This window comes from Cyrtonyx montezumae, unplaced genomic scaffold, assembly GCF_038088225.1.
Source record: "Cyrtonyx montezumae isolate F1298 unplaced genomic scaffold, pur_monq_1.0 scaffold_3, whole genome shotgun sequence".
Classification (NCBI taxonomy): domain Eukaryota; kingdom Metazoa; phylum Chordata; class Aves; order Galliformes; family Odontophoridae; genus Cyrtonyx; species Cyrtonyx montezumae.
This window is the reverse complement of record NW_027072034.1, coordinates 37,787,383-37,797,164: the sequence shown is the minus strand read 5'-3', so window position 1 is coordinate 37,797,164 and position 9,782 is coordinate 37,787,383.

Genomic DNA, 9,782 nt, shown 5'->3' with positions numbered 1-9,782 from the left:
AGCCTGCCACTAGCCAAAACTGTGCACTGACTGGAATTGCAGCAGAAAGGATAAATGAATAAGGGCTTTCATAATAAATGTAATTCGGGAAGCAATTAAAACTGTCTAGCTTTAGACCACAGCACGGGCTTGTGCTGCAGTGCAGTGTCCAAACAGAATGAGGAATTCCCTTCTGCCTGCACAGAAGCCTCTCTCTTTCCAAGGGAACTTGGTCTCTGGCATCACAAAAATCTGCTCTCAAATGGACAGTCTAGTCATTCTCTCTCTATGGTGATTTCTTATTTTCTCATGCCTGTATGCATCTATGCACAATAATAAGTAAGTGTCTGGATTAACCTTTCTTCCTTCCTTCAAGCAGTTGTTGAGTTCACTTTCTGGTTTTCAGCACTTTAAATTCATGTCTGTGCAACACTTATTTTTGTGCATTTGGGCCAATCACTGTGGCAGTGATTTTCTGGGGGCTAGTAGCTCCCCAGCTGCCATACACGGTGCTTCACAAGACTGATAGACTCTCTTCCAAGAACTAGGGAAACCTCCCTTGGTTAATAAACTGTCAGCCTTCCTACTAACTTCAGCCAAACACATCTGAGGACAATTTTTACACTAATTTTATATAAAAATATTTCTCTTCCCACACTTTCTGATACATGGTAGATTCTTTTCTTAATGCTGTGTTCTCAGAAATTACTGATGAGGCACAGATAGCAGTGTGCACATTGTGTTGCCAGCAGGCACTCTGGGGAGCTTGGGCCGTTCAGGAGCTGCTGGTGTCCCTGCTCACCTTCAGCAGGTTTATGTACACAGACAAGAGCAATGAGTGATGGACTTCTGCTTGTCAGAACAGGTCATATGAGTTCATTCAGAAGGATGTTTTATTTTGTAGACAACATATACCATTTTAACTTTTGCTGTCATTGGATGTTAGAGGAGAACGTCTATAGACATAAAGGCAGAAGCTGACAGCTCAAAAATGTCCTTGGTTGTGGATGTGGGTGTTAGAGTCCTTCTTAAGACTGGGCAAAATAGATAACATTTAGGAAAAAATGATGAAGAAGGTTGTTTGCATAAATGTTTCATTTCTGCACCTGACTTTTATGTGAACACAGGAGGATTAGGAGATGCTCATACTGAATGCAGGAAGAGTAGCACAGAGTACAGACTGTTCCCTTCTACAGTGTCTTGGTATTCTGTTGGGCCAAAGATGAAGTATTCAAACAGATAGGCTTTGCAAGAAAGAACAAAGTTATATGTTGATGTGGGGCATTAAAACCCATAAAGTTTGAGAGAGTCCTTGCCACTTGTCCAGTCTTAAAAGGGAGTTAGGAACTATAGGAAGAAAATAGCCAGATAAAAAACAGAGGATATTGCTAAAAAAAAAAATAAAAAAGTAGAGAGGATTACGCCACAAAGAAACGGAAAGAGGAGAAATGTTAGTCTCACTCATCCAGTTTGCTTCAAAATTTCAGGGTCCTAGAAAAACTGTTCTCTGAACTGCAGTAAATCCATCGTTAACCACAGTGTTAATGGACAGTTTAAGGTGTGTTTTTAGTTTCCCAGGGAGAGATCTTGTCAATCCAAGCTTTGGTAGTAGTTTGGTATACTGGAGTTTACCAAAGGCAAAATTACAATAACAAAATGGGAAAAGGAAGAGCAGAAAAGAGAAGCAGATAAGCCTTCTAAAGAAAATAACAAGAAATAGGACAATTTCAAACAGCAAGTGATCAATTAAATATGAATGATAGAAGATATGCAGGAGGAAATAAATCTTCAAGGAGACGATTCACCATCCAGAAGGCAGCTGCAGAAGAAACAGTAATATAATCCCAGCTAAGCAGCCTGGGGAAAATGGAATAAGATAGCAGAAAACTTCTGTTTATTTTATAGGGTATTTTAGACATCACTAACTGGAGAATCACATTTTTGACTTCTCTCTATTTAAGTGCAAGAAAGTGAGATTCTGATTATTTCTGACCTCCTGTTTGTCTTGGAAATAAATTCCTCATTTGTTCTGTTTGCTTGATGCATTTGTAAATGACTATCTTGATCTTCTTAGCATAATCTTTGAAAGAGAGAACTGATGTGAACATAGTCAGTCTGGATCTGTGCCTCAGAGACTTAGAAGAAAAATGAAAATTTGGTGACTAAGATTTATTTAACTGAATGTGGTAAACCAAACTGCAGCTCAGTACTGGGGCATTTTTTTTCAAACTTGTGCTTTTTTTTCAAATTTCAGTTCTAGTTTAAAAATGTGATTTGTAGATTCCCTCCTCAAATTTGGCGCCACTTTACTCTGCTGAAATAGCTTAGTAATTCCTCCAGAGCCTTGAATTACATATGTGTCCACATTCTGTCTTCAAGCAGGCTGAAGTGATCTTCTCATGTGTCTTCTCATTTGACCTAAACTGAAACCTGGAGACAGGAGCCTTCCTGTAAGAGTTAAATAGCAACTCTGCTGGCTGCTGCAGCCACTACCGGGAGAGATATAGCAAACAATTCACTTTTAAGAGCACCTATTTCTTTGTAACTGAATAAAGGTATATGAGGTCAAGATCAAACGTTCAGGTTTTAGACAGAATGAATCTCACTCTCCACGTTCTCTGAGTTCTGTGTGTCAGGGAGAATATGGCTTGGGGTCCACTTATTTAGGAAAAGAAATCCTAGATTCTAGCTTGCCTCTACCCCTTTTGTACCTTTTCTTCAGTTAGTCAATAAGTCTAGAGCAAGAAGGGAAATGTATGCTAAGAACAGTCAAAACTTAGCCAAGAGTTCTTGAATTGAGTGCAACATTTGTTCATGGAGATCTATCACAGGAGATCTGTCCTGCCTAGTCTTTAGTCTAGGTGAGACATTTGCGCATCACGGCTCTACGTCCTCCAAGTGTTATACAAAAGTCTTGAGTTGTATCTACTACATGAAATAAATTTAGCCATGTACCCTTCTTAGTTTTTTGAAGTAGAAGATAAGAGCAGTCATCCTCTAGGCCCTTCTTCCGGGCTGCATATCTGGGTTACAGATAAATCTTAGTGCAAAGCTGAGAGATGAGGCAACATTTGGTTCATGAAAATTTTAGGCAGCTCCTGGATCAAACAAACTGGCCTTTTGGGATTCCTTTGGAAGATATCCAGTGACAACAGCTTGCTGATTCCTGGATTCATCTCTGGAGGACCAAGGATCTCAAAACTGTGACCATGATGAACCAAGGTCTTTGGTCAGATCTGAGCCTAGGAGCCTGACTTTACATTCTCCATTCAAAGACAGAGGCATACCTCAGAGTTTTCTGTTAATCCTCTCCTCATCGAAGGTCCTTTGGTGTCAATAGCATCTTTCCTGCACCTTTTCTTTTTTCATGAGTGAGCTTTCCATGCTATTGCAGTACAAACCATAGTGTGTGTACAACTATAGGCAAGTTCATATTTGAATCATATGCTGCAGCACGGAAAAATTGTAAAAAATGGGAAAAGAAATTAATAATACAGTCTCATAAATTTTTTGAGCACAAGAAGATCTTTCATCTTGTGCACCAAGGGTAAAATCCAAATTTCTTCAGAAAGAATCTTTGATGATTAAAGGCTTGTTGGCAATAGAGCCACAGAGACTAATTATGAATTCTCTGTGTGGAACTCACTCCACACAGCTCGCTCAGTTAGTTGGCTGGCATTGTGGAAAATCTGTAACATCCTAGATCAGGAAGCAAGGTAGGAAAAGATTTAAGGCTAGAGATTGACTCTCCTGTAAATTTATAAATGGCCAGTCCTGTCACAGAAGTGGATGAAGCTATATCAGTGCATAATTTGATACTGGGATTTGTTTCTGTTTGTATATATTACAGGACATGGAACAAATACTCCAAAGAGCACCAAACGTTTGTCAATTCTTAAATACTGAATGTAGATGCGTGTCGTACATGGGCTTCTGTACACCTGAAAGCTTATCTGTTTCATCTTTTTTGTACGCATGAAAAGTGTTTTTATATGTAAAGGACACAAAACAATGAAGTTATCTTCCTTATAAACAGATTGATTTTGCAGAGAAGTGCCTATGGTATATTCCAGACTATGTGTAAACCTAAAAGACAACTAATCTTTTTTCATTTCCAGCACATTTGACGCTCAAAGAGTTTGATATTTTTATGCTATTGCAGTCGTGCAGTGACAGTAGGACTTTCTATTCTGAAAGCTCCTTACAAAAAGTATATTGCTATATTGCTTTTCATTTCACAGCAGAGGAATAAGGAATGAGACTGGATAGAATAATACTTGCCCACAACAGGAGCATTCTTGCATAGCAACAATGGGCTTGTGAAAACGCTGAGCTGCCTTAAAGGTCCCATCTCCTGAGAACAGAAAACTTCACCCTTTGAGAAGAAATGACCTATTCGAGTTTTCAGTTCTAAGCCTTTTCCCCTTTTGTTGCATGCTCACAAACATACTGTTTTGCTTCAGAAATAAAGAGCATCAAGAGCAAAGAGTGTTCTTTCATTGCTGGGAAAAAAAACTGAACACCTATCTGTGTGTGCAAGCCAAGCAGCAAGGACAGTCATGTCTGTATTCCAGTCATGTTTCCTTATCGTCTGTGCCATCCTGCCCATCTCCAGAGCATGGGAGACTGCTTACAGGGATGTAATTCTGTTTAAAAGTCTGTCACTGTGAATCACTGAGGGGAAAAGGCAAATCACAGGGTTGCATAGCAGTACTTTGGTGCCAAAAAAATCCCAGACCTTTGTAGTGTCAGGAAATAATTTGCAGTGAATATCCAAACTCCCCCTATACTGTTTTCTTGAGGCTACAAACATGCTAATGTCTTCTATATACAGAAGCACACTGCACATTAAAGGTACATTTGGAAAGAAAAACTGGCACTTCCAATTTCTACCACTGCCAGATTCTAGTCCTTAGACTCTCTGTATAAACAACCACCTCGCATCTGAAGTGGTCAGGTCTACCAATTTTGTATAAGGTCTCTGGTGACAAAGTAGCTCCATTTGCAGTTTGCTTGCCTCAATATTTTGTTTTTATTGTGGTTCCAAAAAAACGAGTAACTGTGTTGTCTTCAAGAAGTAGGGTGTTTGTAATATAAAAGCAGAAGAGCCTGGGGTGCTTTGGGTCACATTTAAAATCACTTGCATGTGAAATTATTCTGCAAAAAAAGTAGTAGCCTGAAGTGAGCGGCTGGTTCAGATACTCTCTAACACAATTAAGCAGTCCTGAAGAATTTATCTTACTGGTCTTTTTAAAATTGTCACTGATCCTTGAAATGAGACTGTTCCTGCTTTATTTTAAGAGGTTTATTCAGGAAGTTTCTCCCTAAGGAGAAGATCAGCAGAAAGCCGATGCACCAGCAGAATTGTGTGCTAATCCTCAGAGCAGAGTGGGAGATGGATGGAGGGGAAGAATACAAAGTAAGGAATATGCCTTACGCTGGCTCAGCTACAAATTTGATTTTTCCACAGAAGCCTTAGAAAGGGGAAATCAACCAAGCCACTTCCTTCCATTGTTAGCTGAATAATGATTAGAAGTAAAAGTCAGTTCAAGCCAGTAGAGAAAATGCCCAGAAAATAAGCAAACCCAATGGTCTGTTAAAGAGACTTGGTGAAGACCCACACATTCTTTATAGTCACAGCTTCCTCATGGCCATTAGATTCCCTAAAAATGAGAAATATGACTAGCAACCTAATATGGAGAAAACTGTTAGGTAGTGTTAGTAATGGTGGCATAACCATTACCTATCTGCAAGAGTCACGGTATAATTTAAACCAGAATCTCCTTTTTCCAGTGAGCTGGTGCTACGTGATTTGAATGGATCTTCAGAAACAGACAGGATGAAAACAATCATTTACTTCTTGTTTTTAAATGAATTTAATTTGAATAAAGTTCTTTTTCTCCATATAACAGAAGCAACTGCTCTCTCCTAATATTCCACACAACCTAAAATGGATTGATGATGAATGATTAAATTTGCCACTGAAGGGGTTGCCCTTGAGTTGCCTGCCGGGACTCGCTCTATAGATTTGTGTTTTGCCCTTCCTGTGTCCTTTCTGTCCAATCTGTAAAAAGAACCCCTTATTTTACTGTCAAATTTACAAATTAAAACAACTTTGCTACTGTGCATGCAGCGCCTGGCTGAACAGGGCTCTGATTAGCTGGCTGTGCCTGGGTTACCACTACCACAAAAAGAAGGCAGGAGTAGTAAAACAAAATCTGCTTCTTACACCATTTCAAACAGGGAGAAAAAAATGGACTTCCCCAAAATGATCATAAGTGCCACAGTGTGAATATTTCTGATGCCTTAAATTTTTCTTAACCATTACATTTTTTCATCCAAAGCATAAACGTCTTTTTGTCTGCATGCTCTGGGAAAGAAGGCATACCTTTTGTGGAGGGCCTTTAAAATAATTAATTCTTAATATTATTACCCTTCTCATGCTTTTTCTTGTTTCTGTTTTGAATTTTGCTTTCTAAAAGGGTGTTAAGAAAGAATGCATAAGTAGGGGCAAACCCAATGACAGTTTTTCAAATCTGAGTTTTTAAGCACAGAACCAGAAAGAAATGAAATACTGAACAAAAGAAAGCACCAAAACAAACCAGTCAAACTAATAAAATCCCAAACCAACTGGAAAAAAACACGATCACCAATGACAATAATGAAAAACAGTTGTATTTTAAATTCTCTCATCTTTAAAATGCTCTGACAGCAGTGAACCGACTTTTGGCAAGCTCTCTACAGTATCATTTGATATACCTGAAACCCTCTGGAAATGTTATTCTTTTCTTCCTCATGTGCTTACAGAAATCACTGCCCTTAATTCTGTAATGGTGACATTTTGATGCCATTTCAGGTTTTCATTTTACTTGCTTAAAACTCTCACTGCTTTGATATATAGTCAGCTTCATGGTTTCCAGTGAAATCGATACCGATCCCCAGCAGCTAAGCATTTACTGCAGTTCTTTGATGGGCACTTTTAATAATGTTTTATGTTTTAACATGTTTTGAGTATTATTCAAAATGCTTTTGCAGGGCTGGTTGCAGATAAGGAGCTTTATAAATAACTTTATATTAATGTTGCATGGAATTGAAAAACATTAGGCACAAGAGAAAATTATTTTGATTTGTGTCTTGAAAAGTAATTTTAGGCCTTTAGAAACAGAAATTATTCTTCATCTCAGAGGCAGGCTGCAGCACTTGGAGAAAAGCACAAGATTGCTGTCTAATTACATAGGACTGTGCTCGTATCATTTCCCCTATTTGTTATAATCAAAATCATTAAAATAAATTAATTTAGCATTGTGCCAGTTTGTCTCGTTACAATCCATGTCAAGAGAATGAACAAGAAAATGTATTCATTTGCTGTCATACCTTGTAAAAGTATTGCTACAGCATTTCATGTGACCCAGAAGTTTCTATCTCATCAGGGGGATACTGCAGTGCTCCGGGCGGCTGCAAAAAGCAGCAGGGCTGGTCAACACAGACAGATACGGAGTGAGACTGCTACAGCTGAGAGAGGCCACGGAGTGATTCAGTCACCCACAGACATGGGACAGAGTTTCCTTGTGCCCCCAGGGCACCTTCTGATTGAGATAAGGGTGGGAAGCCACAAATAGCTTTTCAAATGTTGTCATCTCTACATTATGGAAGGAAAAACAACTGTTGTTATTTCCCTTCTGGCTTTTCCTAACTGCTCTCTGGAAGCTCCTGTAGACAAAGAGACTGCTTAGAGGCAGAAGCTGAAGAGTGTTCTGCAGTCATATGCAGAAGCTCACGTTGGGAAGGAAGGAGAAGCCCTTCCCCAGCCCTGGGAACATGGGTTACCAGTGTGGGTCAAAGCTGGTGGCTGCAACAAGATCTCCTTAACCCAGTACAAGTGGAATGTGTTGCTTATTTCTGTACTGGACACTGAGAAGATGAAACACATTTCTTTGTGATCCTTCTCACTCATCCTGTCAGGCTGGTGCTCAGCTGCCTGCACAACCAGCCCCATATTCACTCCTTTAAAGCTACAAAGCACTCTGGAATTTTTACTAGGTTACATATGCTCACTTAGACTGTCTCTTAAACTACAGGCATTTTGTATTTTAACTATCATTGTTAAATATTTTCCTGCCACCCATGCACAGAGATTTTCATCACATTTTCAATGAGCTAACAACCCATGAGCCTGTGCCCTTTCTGTGCACATTTTGCCAAGTAAAATGCCAACTGGCACTATCTGGTCATTTTCAGATGTAAAGGCAGATGTCTGCTCTTGTAGGCATTATGACTGGGAACTCTTTGTGTGTGTATGTGTGTGTGCATGCACATAACCATCATTTTTCAATGACACAGAGGAGTGTTTTTCTGAAATGAAGCCTGGCTCCCCTGCTCTCTTGAGCTCCCTTTCATTTGAGAGCAAAGAGATTCCTAATGAAAGACGCCAAGCCTGTGTAACTACACAGGAAATATGTTGGGATTTCATTTTCACTTTTTCATTTGGTCTGCCAGCATGAATATTTTTGTCTATTCTCCCATCACCTAAGATTTTATTGAGTGCACTGTGTGTGACTTGACTATATTGTATTATTTAATTGGCATTTGATTGATAGTCAAAGCACACATATTCCTTCTGTCTGAGAGAACCTTCAGTGATTGCTCCATGAGATCCTTTTCTGTACAGCTTCTCGACATGCTGGCAGCATTCGGTGGCTGTAGGCTGTGGGGGAACATGAGAGGCTCCTGCTCTCCTCGCTCCTGCCACACAGGAGGGTGTCTTCATTTCTCCCTCTGTCCTCTATCTGTCTCCTTGTCCTGATACCCAGCTCCTTGGACCCAGTCCTGTTCCCATCCACTCTTCCTCCTCCCCATCATCCTACTACCTTTACATAACTTTCTGTTGCCCCAGTTCCACGGCCTCTCCACTCTTTCTGTGAATGTTCTGCCTCCAAACAAGGCTGGCACAAGTAGCATTGACACACAAATTTAGCCAAACCATTGCTAGTATTTCATATTACATCTATTTAATTCAACATACACACAGATTTATGTCTGTATGTTATACTATTTTGACATATGCTAAATAAACCAAAAGGCTCACGGGAATTGTTTCCTGAAGTCATTATTCTTCTATGTTCCTTATTTTTCTCCCATTCATCATATGCAAACTTAAATTACAATCTTTTTGGGACAAATATTGTCTATTGGCTACAACAATATTTTGGGTGAAAAATGAATAAATATCAAATATGTTTTTAAAAAATTTTCTTTAGAGGTGAGAAATATTTATTTTTTCTTTAAGCAATCAGGTAAAAAAAAAAAAAAAATCCTTTGCTGCCCGAAAGGCCTCTGGGGAGCTTCTTCAGGACTAATTTCAGTCTGTGGGGATCTCTAATACAGGATGTTTTTCCTTACCACTTCAAGAATCAAAAAATTATTATCATAAAGGGATCTCTCCTCTGCAATTAGAAAAAACATATTTTAACGAGTAAATGTATGCTTAAAAAAATTCCTCTTTTGAGTGGATTTGAAGATAAGTTAATTGTCTTGTATTCTCCATCTTTCCTGCCTTGTTCCAAGAACTTCATCTCCCTCTAGATTAATAACAAGACAAGAATTAGACATGAGATAATTTACCACATCATTTATTTAAACATTTTAGTGAAGGAGAGATCATAGAAGCATAACAGAGCTGAAGTTTGTTGTCAGCTGGGTTGGGATATGTACATAAGTTCCAGGAACGACTTAGTCAGTACAGGCTTTATTTTAATTTTAAATGGAAATTATGCAGCCAACAAGATGTATCCTGTCTTCTCACT